General features: G+C 40.2%; 1 protein-coding gene across 3 annotated transcripts in view; it reads left to right on the top strand.

The window, feature by feature from the left end:
- Positions 1–18,302, top strand: part of GRID2 (glutamate ionotropic receptor delta type subunit 2) — a 736,483-nt gene that overhangs the window by 530,482 nt on the left and 187,699 nt on the right. The gene's annotated exons all lie outside the window — the stretch shown is intronic.

The following is an 18,302-nucleotide window of genomic DNA, read 5'->3' as shown; positions in this document are numbered from 1 at the left end:
CTTTTCTGATGGTATAATTTAGATTTATAGTGCAAATTTAAACTATGGTACAGTTTACTTATAAAGAAGAGATTAATGACCATGGCACACTTAAGTTGTGCAAAACAGCGAGGTAGTACAAACAGACTTTTTAAACATTCCTTGTTTACCCTGTATTACAGCTCAAGGACAAAGAAACATTGACTGGTTTTGAAAGGAAATAGATTTGGAGTTGGTCAGAGAGAATAGAGTTTTGCACAGAATACAGCTAGACTATGAAACTCAGTGTCACAAGACCCTATAAGGACAAAAGCAAAGTTAAAAAGTAAGATATTGAAAATATGTGATTTTTTATGATTGCCAAGATGAGTGTTTAAAATTAAATATAGAGATTATAAGAATATTTTCCCATTGCAGGTAGCACCGTAAATGTCTATCCCTAGAGTTTTACACTGCAGCTGGTTAAAATAAAAAGTAAGTGTCCAGAGCAGAACAGATTCAGTCTGTTCGAATTTTTTTCTAAACAGCATTCAGTGATCCAGAGAAAGCTTTAGAAAGAGTCATGGTGAAGAGAAAGGAATTTTTTTCAGAAAGAGACTTCTGTATATAGTGTGAGAATGTGATAATTGTTCCTGGAAGCATCTTTCAAAAAAATTCTAAAGAATTCCGACTAAATATTTTTTTACACTAAACTGAATAGTAAAATACTTTTAAATGATTGTGGTATTTGTAATCAATGTCACAAAATTAAATAAAGGGGATCCTAAAACATTTTCATCAGAGATAGAGAAGGACATTTTTAAGGGGAAAAAGCCTTAAGCTGGTTTTACACTTTTGAGAAAACTTCACCTATTTTATCTTTGATTAGGTTTTACTTTACATTGTATGAGCCACTAGTGTTGGAAACAGATCACAATAATTACAGGAGTCGGATATATTTTTGTTAGCTACACTAATTAAAGTGCACTTCAGATTTTAATGTATTTAGTGGTCTGACTTAAGAACTACCTAACCATATTTATATCTCAGCTCTAGTGGAAGCAGCTGCAATTAGCAGACTGACTGAAATTTCTGAACAAATGCATCTTCCCTAATTAACATGTTTTCAAGTACTTTTTTAGGAGATAATTAAGGGTGAAATCATTACAAAAGGACCATTGAAGTCATTGGGACCAGAAGTTCACACTATCAAGTATATAAAAATTTATTTTCTTCTTTTTTTTTTCCTGAGGAACAATCAATTTATTTTAATTAAGGCAAGTAACATTTTAGAAATAGGAGTGCATTTGAAAGAGTCCAAATTCTGCTTGAGTCAGTTGTGTTTGGGTTCTGAAGTAATTTGATTACTTCAGAAAAGTTCACTTATATTGACAGCTTAATATTCCTAGGACTCAAAATAGAAAACAATTTAGGAAACACCAAGAATTCATGTTTGCCTTTGTTTTTATTGGCCAAATTGAGTCATATATCTAGGAGAAACTCTGTGCAAATCCCCTCCTTCAACTTCGTGGGCTACTGTCATATCTGGAAAGCAGTGGGAGCATTCATATGAAAATTCATTGCATTAGAGTTCTTCATCTAGTGATGAGTTAGAATTCAGGAGTGGAATTTGCCTGAAATACAAAATTTATACAATTATGTCTGTAAATGCCATCCCTCACCTTGCAGACCATGGATTGCTTAGGCTATATGTGTTGCCAGAGTCAAGTACTTGGGAGTAATACAGTCAGATTGCTGCCAGATACTGGTTTTATTTACAGCAGTGGTGTTACCATCCCAAAGGAACTGAAAAAAAACTCTTGCTTTTGCACATTGCGCTGTGGCTTGTTTTTGTGCAGATATAGTTATATTCAGTAGGAGATACAGGTGTATTTCTGATGTCTCTCTGTTGGCATTTGTCTGTATGTATTTGGCATTTGAGTGTGTATTTTTGACATTTAAATTTCAGTGCAATACTTTTATCTATAATGTTGAAATAAAAGCTGCCATTCCTGTGAATAACCATCCAACAAACAAACGAACAAAAGGAAGCTGATAGCTTGGAGGAGTACTGTCTTATATCTTAGTGGGGTAGAAAACAGCACTGCAGAAATAGTGGTTTTCATTTTTCCTCCAGTGATCCTTGTAATTCAGAACGGGGTTGTCCTCAAAGGCTCTGTGCTACAATTTTTGAAGTTTAGAGGACTTCTTCCTGTTCCTACACTGGTTTTCTAACCGCATGTGAACATTTGGAGGTTGTGGTGCATTTCATTCTGCTTCCATATCCCTGTCAGCATGCACACACTTCCTGTGCATTTCTCTTCTCTTCTGGTTTCTGTCATTTGCTCCCAATGGGGAAATGAGGTGACTCTCGCATCTCTTCCTCTCTGCACCAGGATGCTTATGTCAATGCTTTATTTTCTTCCAGGACACCTAGGGTTGCCTTTGAGCAAGGATAGAGCTGTAGGCATGTAGGAAAATAGATACCCTGAATGAGACACCAGGGTAACCCAGGAAGCTTCAAGCCCTGCACATTTATCTGGTAGGATTGTATAGCTCTGCTCTAAATTATCTTAATTTTATGAGCTTAAGGAGGAAATATTACGTATTTTAATCCAAGAGATAAATGTAGCGCAAAACATTTCATATGAATGTGACTCAAGGCCTTTGGCCGTAATGCCTGAAAGATGTGTTGTTCCTCTCTCCTTCTGTCAGTGAGAATAGCAGGACTTTCCATGTCGAATCAATGCATGCAGGTTTTTAGTTCACAAATTATTATGGGTTATATGGAACATTCTGTAGTTGTGTTATTTGTTCAGAGATGAGAAAATTGTATTGCATTTTTTGTTCTCATTTTAGTAAAAAAATTGCTACTTTCCCTTCATCTGAGAACAGTTGTAGATTACAATAGTGGCATTGCTTTGTTATCTGGTATATAATTTTTTCTTACATTTACAACAAGAAGCAACTTCTAAATGTATATTTTGATCTTAGGGAAGTTACTGTCTCCTCTTACAAAGTTAACACTTCTTTTTTTTGGCATCTTTCATCTTATTCCCTTTTGCTTCATTAGGTAAAAAGGCAAATTTACACACTTCTGCTGACACATTAACACTAACTTAGTAACCAAGAGCAGACAAACTATTTTCTTCTTGGTTAGCTTGTTTCCTTTGTGATTGTGACCAAAGGCAGAGCTTTGTAAAGTGATTTAAAAAAATGTCTATATATATCAGCACTTGGCAGTTTAAGCTGTGATCTGTTTCAGCTGTTTCTAAAGGCTGACATGCAATTTATGATGTGACTGAAAGATATACTTACAATTTACAGAGATGTTATTGATGGAGTATTTTCTAGTGGGTTGAAAAGAAATGTTACTGTTTCTGACTGCTTTGCCTCTAGTGCTGATAGAAAAGATGGACCTGGCACGATATTAACATGATACTTTCTCTGCAACAACTTTAAATACATAAGTAGACTGCTAGAAACGAAATAAACCACTCTGCTACTAATGGTAAATACCTCAGTGAACTGGGACCTGCTGTTCCAGTTCAGTGCAGTACTTAAATCTATTGTAGACCTGCTGAAAATTATAATTTCCTTCCTTTATTTGGTGTGATACAATACAGGAAGACGCAGTGACTGATTCTCTACTTTCTGCTAACTTCTGCAGATCTTTTGTGAAATTTCAATTAAATTTAATTTGGATGGAAAGTGTTGGGAATTTGCATGTTATGACATTGAAACTATGGTTAGCAGAGGACCGTGATTTACTTGAAAGTGCACTTCTGTGTAGCTTAAAAGTCAGACTAAATGACATCCACCAGGAATACAGAAGAGCCAGCATCAGGTAAAAGAGAAAATGCAGGGTGGCAGGAGGGGAGAGTGCAGTGGGATGCCAGGGAGAGGATGGATGTAAAACAGGTATTTCCCTTGCAATCTTGGTGCTCCATAGTATTTCTCTTGCCAATTTTTGTCAAAGATGAGCTCATCTCTCATTTGCTCAGAATTTCCATTCTCGTCAAAACTGATACAAATATTCTTACTGAAAACTACTTTCAGTGTATTGGGAACTGCCTATTTTGACTGATTGCTTTCATTAGAAAGAGACAAATCTTTTTTATGTGCTTGAAATTATATAGTTTCATGGTTTTTATTTTTTGTTCATTGGGATAAGAGGTTACATTTTACCCTTCTTCTGTTGAAATGCAGTTGTCTTGACAGGAAAGAACAGGAGAAATATTTTCCACTTTCAAAGCTGTGTTTTTAATTTCCTATAACATCATGTTATGACAATGGAAACTTTCTTTCTCAAGATCAATCATAAAATAATAATAATAAAAAAGCTAGGAATTGTATCAGTAGCTCCCATTTTTTGATGCTGCTAGGCAAGTGCCTAACCACAGAGGCTCCTGTGTGATTATTCTGTTCTTCAAAATGGATATAAGAGCAAAGAATGATACATAACTTTGTTAATTTATTTTTGGCAGCAGAGATTTTGTTTGTCCTGAAAAGTTTTGAATAGCAGAAATAGTGTCTTTTTTTAATAACTACAGTGGGAAAGAGAATTTGGGTTTGAATGTTGGTCTGGTTACTGTAGCACGTGAAACTTGATTTATATCCTTTAGACATTTTTCCTTCATTTTTTGGGTTCCTCTCTTCCTCTTGAACTACTTGCAGTTGGCTACATGTAGGGGATTATATACTTTTGTTTTTCCAAACTCACTACTTGTAATTGCTAACACTTCACAGTTTGTAGTACGATTGGTTGGGCTACTTTTGAAATACCTTTGATATCACAAAATCACAGAATTGTTCTGGTTGGAAAAGACCTTTAAGATCATCAAGCCCAACCATAAACTTAACTCTATAGAGTCTCATGCTAAACCATGTCCTAGGAAGCACATCTGCACATCTTTTGAACACTTCCAGGGATGGTGATTCAACCACCTCCCTGGGCAGCCTGTTCCAGTGTTTGCTAATCCTTTCAGTGAAGAAGTTTCTTCTAGTATCCAATCTAAGCCCCCCCTGGTGCAACTTGAGACCATTTTCTCCCGTTCTATCACTTGTTTCTAGGTAGAAGAGACAAACCCCACCTCATTGCAACCTCCTTTTAGGTAGTTGTAGAGAGTGATAAGGTCTCCCCTCAGTTTCCTTTTCTTCAGGCTAAACAATTAAAATTTCCTCAGACACTTCTTCTAAGACTTGTTCTTCAGACCCTTCACCAGCTTCGTTGACCTTCTCTGGACTCATTTCAGCACCATGACGTCTTTTCTGTAGTGAAGGGCCCAGAACTGCACAAAGTACTCAAGGTGCAGCCTCACCAGTTCAGAGTACATGGGAACAATCGCTTCCCTAGTCCTGCTGAACACATTATTTCTGATGCAAGCCAGGGTGCTGTTGGCCTTCTTGGTCACCTGGGCACACTGCTGGCTCATATTCAGGCAGCTGTCTGTCAACCCTCCCAGGTCGTTTTCCTTCAGGCAGCTTTCTAGCCACTCTACCCCAAGCCTGTAGCATTACCTGTGGTTATTGTGACCCAAGTGCAGGGCCCAGCACTTGGCCTTGTTAAACCTCATGCAACTGACCTCAGCCCATCGATCTAGCCTGTCCAGATCCTTCTGCAGAGTTGTCAGGCAGATCAACACACCCGCCAAACTTGGTATCATGTGCAAACTTAGTGAGGATGCACTCGATCCCCTCATCCAGATCAATGATAAATATATTAAGCAGAAATTACCTCAAACTTAGACCTGCAGAAGAGCATTTATGACCAGCCACCAGCTGGATTTAACTCTATTCACCACAACCCTTTTCATAGAATCATAGAATCCTAGGGGTCAGAAGGGACCTCGAAAGATCATCTAGTCCAACCCCTCTGCCAGAGCAGGGTCACCTAGAGTACATCACACAGGAATGCATCCAGGCGGGTCTTGAATGTCTTCAGTGGAGAAGACTCCACAACCTCTCTGGGCAGCCTGTTCCAGTGCTCTGTCACTCTCACAGGAAAAAAAAATATTCTGATATTCACCTTAAACCTCCTATGCTCCAATTTGTATCCATTGCTCCTTGTCCTATCACTGGTCATCACTGAAAAAAGCTTAACTCCATCTTCTTGACACTCACCCTTTACGTATTTGTAAACATTGATGAGGTCACCCCTCAGTCTCCTTTTCTCCAAACTAAAGAGACCCAGCTCCCTCAGCCTTTCCTCATAAGGGAGATGTTCCACTCCCTTAATCATCTTTGTGGCTCTGCACTGGACTCTTTCAAGCAGTTCCCTGTCCTTCTTGAACTGAGGGGCCCAGAACTGGACACAATACTCCAGATGCGGCCTCACCAATGCAGAATAGAGGGGGAGGAGAACCTCTCTTGACCGACTAACCACACCCTTTCTAATACACCCCAGGATGCCATTGGCCTTCTTAGCCACAAGGGCACACTGCTGGCTCATGGTCATCCTCCTGTCTACCAGGACCCCCAGGTCCCTTTCACCTACACTGCTCTCCAGCAGGTCAGCCCCCAACCTGTACTGGTGCATGACATTTTTCTTCCCCAAATGCAAAACTCTACACTTGCCCTTGTTAAACTTCATCAGGTTTTTCCCTGCCCAAGTCTCCAGCCTGTCTAAGTCTCTCTGAATGGCAGCACAGCCTTCTGGTGTGTCAGCCACTCCTCCCAGCTTGGTGTCATCAGCAAACTTGCTGAGGGTACATTCTGTATCCTCATCCAGGTCGCTGATGAAGATGTTGAACAACACCGGTCCCAGTACCGACCCCTGAGGGACTCCACTAGTCACAGGCCTCCAACTAGATTCTGCCCCATTGACTACAACTCTCTGACTTCTTCCTTTCAACCAGTTCTTGATCCACCTCACTGCCTGATCATCAAACCCATACTTGATCAACTTATCTACAAGGATGCTGTGGGAGACGGTGTCAAATGCTTTACTGAAATCAAGATAGACCACATCTACCGCTCCACCATCATCTATCCACCTAGTAATTTCCTCATAGAAGGCTATGAGGTTAGTCAAACATGATTTACCCTTGGTAAAACCATGTTGACTGCTCTTGATGACCCCCATGTCCTTGATATGCCTCGAGATAGTGCCAAGAACAAGTTGTTCCATCACCTTTCCAGGGATGGAGGTGAGGCTGACCGGTCTATAGTTACCCGGGTCCTCCTTCTTGCCCTTCTTGTAGACTGGAGTGACATTTGCTATCCTCCAGTCCTCAGGCACCTCTCCTGTTACCCATGACTTACCGAAGATGATGGAGAGTGGCCTAGCAATGACCTCCGCCAGCTCCCTCAGCACCCTTGGATGCATTCCATCTGGACCCATCGATTTATGGATGTCCAGACTACTCAACTGATCCCTAACCCAATCCTCATCTACCTGGGCAAACTCCTCCTTTATCTTGACTTCTACTGGGGCTATATGAAACTGGGGCTCATGGGGAAAGCCTGCAGGAGTAAAGACAGAGGCAAAGAAGGCATTCAGCACCTCTGCCTTCTTTATATCCTCTGTCACCAGGGCACCCACCTCATTCAGCAGTGGGCCTGTATTGCCTCTGGTGTTAGTTTTGTCAGCTATGTTTTTGAAAAAGCCCTTTCTATTATCCTTAACCCGACTTGCAAGGTTAAGTTCCAAGGAGGCCTTAGCTTTCCTAGTTGCCTCCCTACATCCTCTGACAACAGTCCTACATTCCTCCCAAGTAACCAGCCCCTCCTTCCATGATCTGTAGATTTTCCTTTTCCACTTGAGTTTGCCTAGCAGTTCCTTTTTTAACCACACTGTTCTCCTAGCTCCCTTACTAGATTTTCTACCCATTGGGACACACTGATGCTGTGCTTGCAAGAAGTGGTCCTTGAATGTTGACCAGCTATCTTGAGCCCCTTTACCTTCTAGCACTCTGTCCCATGGGACTTCCCTTAACAATTGATTGAGGAGGCCGAAGTTTGCTCTGTGGAAGTCCAGGGTTCTGGTCCTGCTGGGTATTCTGTTCCTCCCACACAGGATCCTGAACTCCACCATCTCGTGGTCGCTGCAGCTAAGGCTGCCATTGACCACCACTGCTTCAACAAGGCCCTCCTTGTTGGTGAGCACAAGATCCAGCAGCGCTCCTCTTCTAGTCGGCTTGTCCACCATTTGCGTTAAGAAGTTGTCATCAATGCATTCGAGGAACCTCCTAGACTGTGAAAGGCTGGCTGTGTAAGTCTTCCAGCAGATATCGGGGTAGTTAAAATCTCCCATGAGGACCAAGGACTGTAATTGTGAGGCTGCTTTCAGCTGCCTGTAGAAAGCCTCATCAACTTCCTCATCTTGATCAGGAGGTCTGTAATAGACCCCCACAACTGTATCACCCATACCACCCTGCCCTTTAATTCTTACCCACAGGCTTTCAACTTGCCCCTCATCAGCCCCTGCACAAAACTCGATACATTCTAGTTGCTCTCTCACATAAAGAGCAACTCCACCACCTCGCTTCACCAACCGATCTTTCCTAAAAAGCACATAACCATCCATGGCCACATTCCAGTCGTGTGAGCTGTCCCACCATGTCTCTGTTATCGCTACCAGATCATAACCCTTAGACCGCACACAGACCTCTAACTCTTCCTGTTTATTCCCCATGCTGCTTGCATTGGTGTACAGGCATTTCAGGAAGCAAGCAGAGCACACTGGTGGGACCAAATCCTCCTTAGACCACCTTCCTTCAGGCCCTGGTATGTTTCTCTTGGGCTTGTCCCTAACAGACCCAGTTTTCTCCCCTTCCCCCTTCACATCTAGTTTAAAGCTCTCTCAATGAGCCCTGCTAAGTCCTGCCCCAAAAGCCTTTTCCCCCTCTGGGACAGGTGCATCCCACCTGCCACCATCAGGCCAGGTGTCTCATATAGCAGCCCATGATCAAAAAAACCAAAGCCTTGCCTTTGGCACCAGTCTCATAGCCGTTCATTGATAAGTAAACTCTTCCTGTTTATCTCTCCACCCATTCTTACAGGAGGTATGGAGGCAAACACGACTTGCGCTCCAGACCCCCTAACTAGCCGTCCCAGGGCCCTGAAGTCTCTCTTCATTGCCCTTACATTTCTTGTAATAATTTCATCACTACCAACCTGAAAAATCAGCAGTGGGTAGCAATCAGATGGATTTACCATACTAGAGAGTTTCCTTTTAACATCTCTAATGCGAGCCCCAGGGAGGCAGCAGACCTCCCTGTGGGATGGGTCTGCTCGACAGATGGGCCCTTCTGTTCCCCTCAGAAGGGAGTCACCCACCACAATTACCCTCCTTTCCTTCTTAGTTGAAGAAGTCCTAAGGCGTGGAGCTGAGCAACAAGTCCTAGGCGGTTCACTAGACAAATCCATCTCTCCAACTTCATTTTCCTGTCCTTGAAGTACCAAGGCTTCATACCTATTCTTCAGGGGCAATTCAGAGGGTGGAGGAGGTTGGGAGGGTTTTTGCTTGCCTCTCCGAGGACGGACCTCCCTCCATTCCTTCACATCTCTAAAGTTCTCTCCTTCTGTCTGATGACAGGCGGGGAGGGGATCCATCACTTGTTCAATAACGTCTTCTTTCTGCCCTTGCCTCAGGGTTTGGCTCCACCAATCTATTTTGCTCTCACATTCTCTGATAGTTCTTAGTCTTTCAACCTCCTCTGTCAGTCTAACCACCTGCCTAAGGAGATCACTGATTTGCTCACACCGCACACACGCGGTGCCACTGGCTCCCTCTGGTACCAGTGCCAGGCTCAGGCATTCGCTGCAGCCAGAGACCTGCACAGCTGCGTGCCTGCTCAGAACCTCCGTCTGAGTTCCCACATCATTTTTCAATACGGTTTTAGGGCGTGTTGTCACCATGCTAGAGAAAGCTACCCATGTAGTCTTCTTCCTGCCTCCACTCACGCCGCTCTCCGCGTGCCCTCGCGCTCCCCGCCCTCGCGCCACTCCCTGCTCCTGCCGCTGCTGCTCTCCGCTCTGCGCTGCCGCGTGCTCTGAGGGAGCTGCTGAGATGGCCGCTTTTAAACCTGCTGCCGTTCTCAGCCACGCCCCCCGCCACGTCAGCCTTCCTGTTCCTCTCAGGATTCCCGCTCAGACTCGGGTCTCCTCGCTCTTCTCCAGCTTCGCCGTCTCCGGGAAGCCCGGCCCCTTCTCTAATCCTCAGTAATTAAAGAAGCAGCTCTCACCGCTGCCGGTGGCTCTGCTGCTCTCCGCTCTGCGCTGCCGCGTGCTTTTGGGCCTGGCCACCCAGCCAGATTTTTACCCAGTGAAGTTTATACCTTCTAAGCCATATATTGCCAGTTTCTCTGGAAAAATGCTGTAAGAAACAGTGTCAAAGACTTTACTAAAGTCTAGGCAAACAACATCCACAGCCTTTCCCTCAGATGAGTTACCTTGTCATAGAATGAGATCAGTTTCATCAAGCAGGACCTGCCTTTCATGAACTCATGCTGACTGGACAGGATCACCTGGTTGTCCTGCATGTGCTGCATAATGGCACTCAAGATGATCTGCTCCATAACCTTTCCCAGCACCGAGGTCAGGCTGATAGGACAGTAGTTCCCTGGATCCCTCTTCTGACCCTTCTTGTAGCTGAGGATCACATTTGCCAGTCTCCAGTCAACTAGGACCTCCCTGGTTAGGCAGGACTCTGGTAAATGATGGAACGTGGCTTGGTGAGCACTTCTCCCAGCGCCCTGAATACCTTTGGGTGAACTCCATCCAGCCCTATAGACTGTGTATGTCTAGGTGGTGCAGCGGGTCACTAACCATCTCCCCTTGGATTAAGAGGGCTTCATTCTTGTCCCCACCCCTGTCTTCCAGTTCAGGGGACTAGGTATCTAGTCCTTGCCTTACTACTCCACCTCCACCTACTTCTGTGGTTTTATGTTTTTTTCTTCTGCTTAAGTGAACATGGGTCTGCAGAACTGGCTGGCAAGTTGTGATGATTTTTTTATCCTCAGATGCTTCAGTTGAGTAAATTAGCTTTGTAACTACACAGATTTCACAGGATTCAATAAATTGCTCTTTTCTTCAAGAACACAAACCAAGACTGACATGATTAGATAGGGTGCTGTGTCCTATCAAACATGTCTCCCCATTTTAAGAGATCATAGAATTGTAGAACAGCTCAGGTTGGACCTCGAAGATCATCTCGTCTAACCTTTCAATAAATTCTTTGGAATTTGAACATTTTATGAGGGACTTCTTGAAGGTTGTGTTGTCTTGTAGGCTGATGAGCCCCTGTGGTGTATCTGAAAGGTCTGAAAGATTCACATTGATGAAAACTTTACTGGTACAAGTTTTAAAGCAGGCAGAACTATCTTCTTTCCCAGTAAGATCCCTTTGTTTCAAGCTAGCTGATTAGCAGGAAAATATGAAAACGTGTCTTATTAGATGCTGAATATTTATGTATAACAGTGATGAAAGCAAGTTGGTTTGGATTTTGTTTAGGGTATTTTGGGGGTGGGTTGTGATTTTTTTTTTAATTTATTTTTGTTTGTTCGCTTGTTTGAAGATACTGTATTTTGTTGAGCATGATGCCGAATAATATCTTGTTGACAGTAGTGTTTTCTTGCAGTGGGGTAAGCAGTCCTGATAAGACAAATGACATTTGCCTCTGTGTCTATCAAGTATACAGTGTCACTTTCTACTAAAGCAGTGACAACCCAAACCCAAACATTTTATCCCTTTAGTCCTCCATCCACAGTCTGTGGTATCTAGAGGAGCTAGCCAAGTCATAAGTTGGTCGGGAAACTGGTAATTTAACTCAATGAAAAAGCAGTGCCTCTGTATATCTGTCTATGTATCTGTCTGTCTGTCTAATATCTATCACCCTCAGCCTCCGCAGCCATGGGAGTAGATTTACAGTTGGCAGAAACATGAAAACATCTGTGAAGCTGCTAAAGGCTCCCAAATTCATCAGAAGGATTTAGGCATCTATAGACAAGTGTCAGAAAGAGTTACATTAGTAAAGAGTCGAGGACCAGCTGGCCCCTGGTAAGAGGAGGATGGTGGCCACAAGGGAGAAAAGCTTGAGTCGATGGGGAGTCTGGTGTTTGTGTTGGAACAGAAAATGCATGTGGGTACAGTGGTTATCTGTGGAGAAAGAGGAGAAATGATGCCTCAAACAGTGGAAATTGCTTTCTGCTGTAATAAGCAAAGCACAGCTGAAAGCACAATTAATCTTTGTTTGTTGTGGCGTTTTAAGACAGGTAAGAAACTAGTCGCGATATTTGTGAAGACAAAGAAAAGCATCCCTGTGATTTCACCTGGATGATGTATCATTGTTTATACTGTAGTTTCTAGCTGAGTTACTCAGCCTATATATTTCAAAATATGGCAGAGTTTACTATGCATAAATAATAATTTGTAAAGTAAAAGTTTTCAATTAATTCTTCTTATCTGCCAAAAGATCATCAGAAGTAGAGTGACATTTCATTTGGTCTTAATATTTCATTTTTGGCACTGCTGAGATATGTTTCCCATAAAGTAGTTACAGCTGTATACTGCCATTAAAAGACTATGAAAAGTGATTTTCAGAGTTAAAATGTTACTTCTGTGTAACTTGTAAGAGTCACCTCCTTGCACTTCTTGAGTTCTTTACAAATGATAAAGACAAGGGTGATGAAGCATATGATGACTTAATAAGATTTATAGTTCTTTCATAGTGTTGAAAGATTTTTATGATTCAGCCTTAAAATTACAATGCTCAGATTTTTGCTCTTCTACAGTTATAATACAATGCTTTAATAAAAGGGTAAGTTACAACCAAAATTAATAATAAATACTCTTATAATGGTGCATACCTGCTTTAAAATGCACAGCAGAAGGGGTAGAAAAAGTTATACTAAGTTGCAAATACTTTACATTTTCATATCTGTAAACAGAATTAATTTAACTTGAGAGAACCTCTTTTTCTTAAAAGTAAAGCTTTTCAGGAAATCATGAGCACTAACAAGACTTTGAAAGTCTTTAGGCTGGAAGTAAGGGGGTGATGTTATGTTTTCAGGAATTTGGCAAGGTGTATCTGGCACCTGTGGGAGATGTCTGTTAGAAAATAGTCTCATCCTTAATTCCAATCCTACTTCCCTCCATTTCTCAAAACCTGTAAAACTTATTATGGCCATTTTTATCTCTAATATAGCAGCGGATTGAAAATTTTTCGTGTGCAAACAGAAAAGGGTAGGATGTGATAAATTGCAGAAGGGTTTCTATTGAAATTTGAGCTCAAATTAACTTGAATTTTGGTCTTGTATGTAAAGCATTTTATGACCTAATTTAGAAAAATGTAGCATAATGGATCAAAACTGGTATGTTTGATTTTTTTTAAAAAATGAAGTTGATAGCTGTCCTATGGTTTAACAGTGGGCTGGCAATTAAACTGATGACAATAACATTTGAATTTAAACTAATAAATTACTAGCTATAACTCGTAAGTTTAACATATTTGCAGACGGCAGAATATGTTGAGAGTAAAGTGCATTATATGCTACAGGAAATGGTGTGTCCCTTAAACCTCTGAAAATAAAGTCCCTTATTTTTTCATGGACTAGTCTGACCTTTCTGGAGAGCTATCTGGAGAGATAGCTAAAGAAGCCAAAGCAAAACCAGGAATTAGGAGCCAAGCCATGGCTAGAGCAAGAAATAAGGGTTGTTTTGCTGTGGGTGGGCCATTTGCTGTTTAATGAGTAATCCCAGTGTTATTAAAGATATAGTCAGAGTTCTCTCTTCACTGTAACTGCCACACCTTGCTCTCCTGTGCTAATCGTGCTGCCTTATATGTGTATTATCTTTAACAATTTTGTGTACTTCCAATTCATTTGCCTGCTGCTTTGCCTCTGTACTTTTCCTCCATCTCATCTTTACTTCTTCGTTGTGTTCCGTGAAGCTCAGATCTAGTCTCATATTTGCAGCATTTTCCTGATCCATGCTGAACCAAGCTGCATCTGCACCTTATCTAGTCCTAAAGCTATTAGTCTGAAATGCTGGATCTGTTTTGTTACGTTTGCTTGGGTTTTTTTAACTTATTTTTAAACTTTTATAATAATTAATATACTTAAATCTCATAAAAATCTGATTTAAAGTATGCATTCTAATACCATGCCTTAATAATGAGCCATCAGTGTTTTCTATGAATATTTTAATGCAATGTGCAGTTTGCATTCACCTCCAGTGATTTTGCATTATAACTTGATCGGTTTTAAAAATAACAGTATTATATTTTAAAGCCTTGATACTGGTGTTTTGCATCAGTTTGACTCAAGAATGGTGTAGTACTCTAAACTAATTAGTATTTTGAATTAGTACTCAGGTACTCTTAGCTCTATAAATTTATTAACTACTGATAAAATGTGTCATTTCCCCATTGACTGTGCATGTCTGAGATCTCATTAGTCAATTTGTTTTAAGCTGTGTGTTATATTACTTGAGATAAATATTTGACATAAACATACCAAGTTAGAAAATAAATATTTCAGTTAGGATCTAGGTAAATAGCATAAATCCATGATTAAACCACACTTATCACTCACTGAAACAGTGTCAATCATGCGATTTTTGTTAAAATATTAACTTCTTAAAGGGAGTATGAGGGCCATTCATGCTACAGTAGTTAAACAGTTTTATAAGCTCTTTTTCCCATATAATTTCCTGTCTTCATTAAGAGTTATCTTTATTTTCATATTCACATCTGTGTTTTGCAGTAACTACCTTTCCTTGCAATCCCTGGACCAGCCATTCAGTCCTGCTGCTAAGTGTATGTTTCTTGCTGCTTCATCCTTTCTTTTTTTTTCTTCAAATCACAAGTTCTGCTTCTCATGTTGGAGGCTGCATGAGCTTCCTTGTCTTGCAAAATGTGTCACAAGTAGTTTTGCATTAGCAAAGAATAACGGCTGAGAATTTCCATGCTTTGCTGCAGGGATGTAGGCAATGGCATGAAGTGCTTGAAAGGTTCGTTTGCACTCTGGAAAAACCTGCTCAGAAAAGGTTACAGAAGGGGGTAGCCTAAGCTTTGAATTAGAGTCTCCAGTTCACTGTGAGAGAAGTGCTGTTCATGCAGTGGATTTTAGCTAGTGATGGAGGTCAGTGAATGTAATTCCACAGAGTTATTCCAGCATGGAGGTACAATTTAGAAAATGAACTGCCACATGGATGGTTTTTTATGTTATCTCTGTAACGCTTTGTTGCAGAGGAAGGAAGAGATACTGTGGACTTTCTCTTCTACAGTGGCAATCATATATGGAAATATTTTATCCATAAGCCCAGTACTTGGTTGGACAATCTGTCTAGTTGCTAGCAGAAAGATTTTTAAAGCACATGCCTTTTGGTCAGCATAGACTAAGGTAAACTGTATTTCTCAAATGTTTTATGATTTATTTCACAGCTAGTTTGGTCTACAGTGAAGTTATAATGAGTCTCTTGATATGCTTAATTCTGGATAGTTAAATTGAATTTTCTGTTTGGCCTTGGGGCTTGTTGTACACTGAACAGCATGTGGAAGCTATTGTCCTCTTTCTCTACTAACTTCACTGCTAAAGACCTCACACACTGCTTGCTTTTAGCTTTGCCACTTACTGTGTCTGCAGGAAAGCAAACATGACAAGACCAACTAAGTGATGGATATCTTCCCACATGAGAATATAATCTTTATGTTGTTCTGTGACTGTAGGCCACCAACAGATTGCATTAAACAGGGATTGATGCACTGAATACAAATGTTTTTAGCATCTCTACATATTGAAGCGTTTCTGTTCAGTCAAGAAGGGAGTGAATTTCACATCAACCTGATTTCATTGCAAAGGTTTTCATGCTGCTTTTACAGAGGTTTTTTTGGGGGTAGTTAAGAACAAACATGATAAGAAACTTCAATAAGAAATTCTGATCTTCTTTTTCTGATAGTGTATCACATTCCCATTTATTTAGTGTGTTGGTATGTAACATCATGCCCCACATTTGTTCCAGATCAATTTTGTCAGAATATTTTTTTTTTAATTTCAGTTGTATATTCCTTCCAAATTTTATTAGGCTCTTTTCTAACAGTTTTGTAACATGTAAATTGTCAGCCAGTCCATTGGTCATTAGAAGCTGCTTTCTGGTTTGTTATGCCACTTTAGCATATTGAGGCAAATTATTTCTGCAAGAGAAAATGAAAACATAAATAAAAAAACACAGAATGGTATAATACCTTGTTTAAAAAAGTGTGTTATTTTCTTATTAATTCCATTTTTCTTAGAGAGGAAAAGCCTCTGTATAAGTGTCTGGTCTAGTTAATTTTTTTTAAAGGACTTAAAGCTTCTCTAAGCCTTCAAAGACCATTGACAACATGAAGTGGAAGTGTATTTCTCTCTCTTTTTCCTTTTCTTTTTAAAAACTTTTAGCATTTTTTTTTGAAAGGAGCCTTGGATAATGCAAATGTAATCCTACATAATCATGTGCCAGACTGGATGTAAAACACTAAATTCTTTTGTAAAAGACAAAATATTTCTTGTGGATTACATCTATCCATTGAAAGGTTACTTGTTCAGTTGTTGGTTATCATCTTAGCTCGGCAAATCAGTAATCTTCACTTGGGTGTGAGAAAGAGTAAGGTGCTGGGAGAAACAGTAGATACAGAGTAACATGTGGCAGTTGACTTGAAGGTGTTACAGTCCTTTGGAGACCACAGATAGCAAATTTATGACAGATGTTTTAATGAAAGATTTTGGAGTAGTACAATGTAAACTTCTCAACCTAGAAGTCCTGAGATAAACTTAGGCCAAAAAAATTGATAGATAGACTTCTTAAAAAAAATGAATCATCATTACGAGTCAGGAAAACAAGCAGACCTCTAACTTGCCATTTTAGGTTTTGAAAGAAGAGAAAGTGTAGCATAGCGCTAAGCAGTGAAGTCCTCAGATTTTGGAGAGGTCAGCTAAAATGGACAAGAAAACTTACACACTACTATGAACCTGGCTGTAGAAGACAGGTCTTTATTAATATTCTACTTTGAAAAACCTGCTTGAAACAGAAGAAAAATTAAATCTTATTTCCTACGGAAATAATATCTTTCTATTTTTTCCAGTTCCAAACACAACAGTACACTTACTCAAAGGTGGGAGGATGTTAGCTAAAAGTAATACAACATCAGTTGAATGCTTCACAGAATTTAAAAATAAATGTCTGCAGAGATTGTTTGCTAGCATGCTTGCTATAAAGGTATGTGGCTCTTGTATGGGTTCTTCTAATAATTTCAGATATTTCACTGCCCTCTCTTGGTAAGAATTAAAACTAGTCTCTTTTTACAAACTTTATTGCAAGAGCAAAAATGAAATTTCTTCTTTGGTGCAAGTGCTCTTTGCTAGAAAGTCATAGCAAGTTGAATATCGTGGGTTAATAAGTATCCATGAAGTGATCGTGTTTGTGCTGTTTTTTTCAGCTTGAAGTTTGTGAGCTCACTCGCTGGTTTGATTTATGATGTGTGGACATATGGGTATAGGAATGTTTCTTTATGTATAAACATCATGACAATGTATCCTTTTCCATTATTACATAGAAATATTTTAAAAACATCTTAAAATCTGTGTGTCTCATGAGCAGTGAAGCCACTAGTGATATTCTAATTGCCTGCAGTAATAATGAGCTAGTCACTATTAAAATATATCCATTTTAGACAGCTAATTCACATGCATATGTTAACTAGTAATCTCCCTCTAAAACATGTAGAAGGCAGTTGAAACTGTGAAAGGTATCTGCAGATATTAGCTAGGTAATTTCAGTTTCGTTTCAAAGCCTCTCAATATCTTTCCTCCTTAAGGTTTGCAAGCTCCCTGTTTTACCCCTGAACTGATCCTTCTTGCCTGGTGCTTGGGAGCACTGAGAAGTCATACATGGAGCCTTAAACTGTGACTGATTTCCTAACCACAAGCTATACGAAAGGTTTTGTGAAACATGTCACAAAAACATGAGGTTTGATTTCTGTGCCGTGATTAAATCTGATTAAATTAAATCAAAGACTGGAGTTGAACTTCATTCAGTTATGTGGTTTACTTCAAAGTAATCAAGCAAATTCTTCAGTGATAGTATTAGTGGTTGAGAAAGGAAGTGAGTTTATGCTGCAGGAGTGACTGTAATTTAGAAATGCCATGAATTTTGTATATGAAGAATGACAGTTATGGCTTAGCATATATTTCATGGGGTCTATGTCATGGCAATATTTACAAAGGAGTGAATGGACAAAAAGAAACCAACCGGTGTCTTGTCTTTTGCCAATGTGTTTTTTCAAGCCAATAAAGTAAAAGAAAACATAAATTTGATACATGTCCAGGGCCATGTAAGCAGTTCAGAGTCTGTTCTGTTGCTGAAGC

This window comes from Apus apus, chromosome 4, assembly GCF_020740795.1.
Source record: "Apus apus isolate bApuApu2 chromosome 4, bApuApu2.pri.cur, whole genome shotgun sequence".
Taxonomy (NCBI): Eukaryota; Metazoa; Chordata; class Aves; order Apodiformes; family Apodidae; genus Apus; species Apus apus.
Note: the sequence above shows the minus strand (reverse complement) of the source record. Positions and strands in the feature narration are given on the sequence as shown.